Source organism: Gossypium arboreum, chromosome 10 (assembly GCF_025698485.1).
Source record: "Gossypium arboreum isolate Shixiya-1 chromosome 10, ASM2569848v2, whole genome shotgun sequence".
NCBI lineage: Eukaryota > Viridiplantae > Streptophyta > Magnoliopsida > Malvales > Malvaceae > Gossypium > Gossypium arboreum.
The window spans coordinates 13329433-13333852 of record NC_069079.1 but is presented as its reverse complement, the minus strand read 5'-3'; the positions used below and the strand labels follow the sequence as shown (position 1 = coordinate 13333852).

At 36.5% G+C, this 4420-nt stretch overlaps 1 non-coding gene across 1 annotated transcript; it reads left to right on the top strand.

Moving 5' to 3' along the window:
* Positions 1–265: 265 nt before the first annotated feature.
* LOC128283246 (small nucleolar RNA R71) lies at positions 266–372 on the top strand. Its single transcript, XR_008273587.1, has one exon. It is a non-coding gene; the product is annotated as a small nucleolar RNA R71 (small nucleolar RNA).
* The last annotated feature ends 4048 nt before the right edge of the window (positions 373–4420 follow it).

Genomic DNA, 4420 nt, shown 5'->3' with positions numbered 1-4420 from the left:
TAAGATTCTTAAGCATTGAAGAGATTGAAGATACCTGAGATGCAAGTGAAGTGAGAGCGTCCATTTCATGTATTCCAGCGACTCGTCTTCTTAACACGACTCGATTGGTTGGCCATTGATAATTGTTATGGCGATCCTTTCAATGATTTCGTAAGCCTCATTATAAGACTTAGAAAGGAGAGCACCGTTAGCAGAAGCGTCCACTACCATCCTCGTGTGAGCATTGAGACTATTATAAAATGCCTCAAGTTGGATGCAATGTGGGATTCCATGGTGAGGGCATTTTCGTAATAGTTTTTTGTATCATTCCTATGCCTTATACAAGGTCTCATCATCCATTTGTTGGAAGGCAGTGATCTCGTTCCTCAACTTAGCTTTCTTGCTTGGCGGGAAATACTTCATAAGGAATCTTTCGGCTAACTCTTGTCATGTAGAAATTGAGTTTGGTGGCAATGAATTCAACCAGGCTTGAGCTCTGTCCCATAGTGAGTACGGGAACAGCTTCAATCATAATGCATCTTCGGGAACTCTAGCTAATTTGAAAGAGTCGCTCACCTCCATAAATAGTCTTAGGTGACAATGAGGATCTTCAGTAGGCATTCCACTGAATTTTCCTATCGTCTGAAGCATTTGGAACATGACTGGCTTCAGCTCGAATTGTTGTGCCTTATTTCGGGTCTCCTAATGCCCGGATTAAGATTGTTAAATACTGGCACAGCAGATTGTCTTAAGGCTCTATCCCTATCGTCAGCAATAAGGATAGGATTTTGAGCAAGGTTTGCTCTGTTTCCTTGATTCATATTCTCAAAATTCATTCCTTCAGTCCTTCTCTGGTTCGCTTGTCTTCTTCGCTGTCGAAAGGTTCGTTCTATCTCGGGATCTACAGGAAATAAGTCAATAATCTGGTCAATACTCATAAACACCTGAAATTATCAAAGAACAATTAATTAAGTTAAAAATTAAACTGAAAAATAAACCAAAATGTAAAACTAACAAATTCACAAATAATAAATAGTTCACGGCAACGGCGCCAAAAACTTGGAACGACCAAAAAATGTGCAAGTGTACACAATCGCAACAAGTAATAAAGTGACAAGTAATGTCGAGTTATCATACCCACAAGGACTGTAAAAAAGAATTATTTATGAAATTAATTGTAAAACACTTTGGTGAGGTAAAAATAATTTGGTTTTAAAAGATGGTCAAAAACTATTTAAAAACTAAGTAAATAATTAAAATAAAACAATGGAGTTCTAATGCACGATTTCAAATAACATCTAATCAATGTAACATACTTGTATTGGATTAATTATATTTCTTGAACTCAGAATTATTGAACTCATGTTTACACTTCTAAAAATAAATTCAAAGCAACCCGGTAATTTGATAACTTACGAACAAACTTACAAACAAGAACCCATTCATCTCTTGACATATGCCTATGTCAATTCAACCGACTAAATAGATTCTAGTAAGCAAACATGTTATTGCACATACATACTCATTAAACTGAACTAATTTCTTGCATATCCCTATGTCAATTCAAACCATTAATTAATCTAATAAGCATATAAAAGACTATGTGAAGTAACAAGGCATCCCTACCTTGAAATAGTTTAATCACAATAATCTTGCAAGTTATGCAAGACAATAATATCGCCAGATACATTGCTAATTTAACCTTCAGCTACCTTAGAAGAATAAGCATGCACTAATTAAATACTGTGTCGACTAATTACAATTGCAATCTGTTTAAATAATTAACTCATTAGCTACCTCACAGTCATAACGCAAGAATAACTTAGGCATGATTTTACTTAATCAAGCATCTTACCGAGGCCTATAACAACATAAACACGATTTTAACAATTCAAGTAGGTAGAATATAATCAACCCAACACAAACTTAATTTTAAGCTAAATTGATTAAAATAACCATTTTAATAGCATAAATATTCATAAACATGTTCTTCAAAACAACAACGAAAATTAAAGAGATAGGGAACAAGAAGCAAATCCGGTGTTTCTCTGTAGCTTGACTAGTTGCTACGTTCTTTATTCGTTGTTGCCCTTGGCTATCAAGGTGGCTTATGAACATTTAATTCAGCTCCAAAATGGCTGATGAGATCCTCTTTCCCAAGAGAAGAAATCGGCACTTGAACAAGAGGGAAATCGGATGTAAAAATGAAAGAAAAGTGAGAGAGGGAATGAGAGAATGTTGTGGAATAAGGGATGCTTTGAATGATCAGCAAGGGGTGGCTTTTATAGCTGAATATGGCAGCTAAAAATATCAAAAAGAATCAGCCTAAGAGACCTCCCTTGGCCGGCCACACACATGGAAAAGTTGAGAGTTTCAACTTTGCTATTTTAGGCTTAGGGCAATTTCATAAAGCCACAATTAAAGGAGGGGTTTGAATGCATTTTGAAAGTTCTTCAAGGGCCTTTTTTCAAGCATATTTAATCAGATAAAATGCTGATTTGGGTCAGCATATGGACGGTTCTGGGCTACCCAATTAGTGGCTGGTTCGGTTCACTCAATATGGTTCGACCAGTGCGGTTCAACTGGACCTTTTCTCCATAATTAATTAAAAATAATTTACTTAACCCAAATTAAAGGGGGAATAAATTAAAATTAATTAAATTATGAATTAATACACATTTATGAACCGTCTTAGGCTGGAAATTAATGTGCCTCGAAACTTCAAATTGCTTCTCGGTTTTGTGCTTTCAGCAGTGTCAGCCGAGCCAATTTTCGCCCTTTGCGCGAATCTGTCAAAAATAGTCAAAATTAATCAAAATTAAGTATAAAATTAACTAAATTCACTATGTTTATATTTTAATCACATTTTAATTATTTTATAATATTTAATTATTTTTCGCCAGGAATTTACTTGGATTTGCATGAATTTATGTAAAGTTAGGTATGAAAAAGTATATAAATTTTTATGTTTCCATTTACCGGTGTGGACCCACACGCTCGTGTATAGCACAAGGCCTACCTGCCATCACACAGCCGTGTCAAGCGAGCACGGCCTGGCCTCGTCGAACACACACCCGTGTTAGGGCACACGGCCTACCATATAGGCGACCACACGCCCGTGTGGCGTCGACAGTGAAGTTTTTGGCTTTCACTGAAACCTCATTTTCTGTGCAATCGAGTACACACCTATTGTAGATTCGATGCAAAAACACCTTCGAGCCTTCTAGAACCTATAATCGACATACAACGCTCTAAAATCAGTCACAATTCTCGATTTAGACTGAAATCCAACATCAAAAATAATCCAAAAATGGCGTTCAACACTTACCCCAACTATCTCGAAAGATTACATTCACATTTCCGCACACGGAGAGCCCTTTACTTCTTGATTTGCTGCTGTCAAAACAACGAATTAGATTCCAATGGAAAGAATCCAAAAGTTCAGAAACGAACAACAATAGATCCCCTAATCGAGTCGCAATCAATGCTTATATACCCACGTAAAAACACAATGCCGAAAAAGAACAAACTTTGCTAGAATGGAAAAGAAAAGAATAGATTTTGTTCGGAAAGAAAAAGGAAAACAGAAGAGGAAGAAAGGTGAACATCAGCTTTTTTTTTTTTGCTGAAGAGATTTTTGGGGAAAATTGAACACCTAAATCCCACTAATTCTCATCCTAACCACCCACTACTCAGAATTCCACTACCACTGGAACTTTAACACGAAGCTAAGTAAAAATAAAAGCTCTCTTGCCTACGTAAGGTTCGAACACAGGACCTCCAACGAACCAACACTACACCTAACCACCAGACCAGCAAGCCCATTCTGATATGATTTTACAAATAACTACATATAAGCTCATTGAACAGAGATAGGGCTTAATTCCAAAAATAATCAAAATTTTCCAAAGGTAGGGCTTGAACTTGGGACCTCTCACACATACCCAGAACACTTAACCACTGAAGCAGATACAAAGTTGTGTCAAATACCTAAAAACAAAAATTAAAAATTTTGGGGCGTTACAAGAATGATAGGGTTTACTCATTCGCCTCTTTCTTGAATCACTAGCCTCAAAATCGGCTTTTCTCTTTTCTTTGCCAAGTTCCTCGGCTTTGCAAGCTCTATCAACTAACACAACAAATTCTTTCAATTCAAAAATCTGGACTAGAAGCTTAATGTCTTCGTTCAACCTATCTTCAAACCGCTTACACATAATTTCTTCTGTTGAAACACATTCCCGAGCGTACTTACTTAGTCTCACAAATTCTCTTTCATACTCAGTCTGTGACAGCCCTAAAGTGACCCTAGTCGGAAAGCGGTTTCGGGACCACTAAACCGAGTCACCAAATTATTTGGATGTGATATTTATGGTCTAAAATAGGTGAATATGAATGTGCAAAAATTTTTAAGCTTCGATTTAGTTAATTGCATGTGAATGGA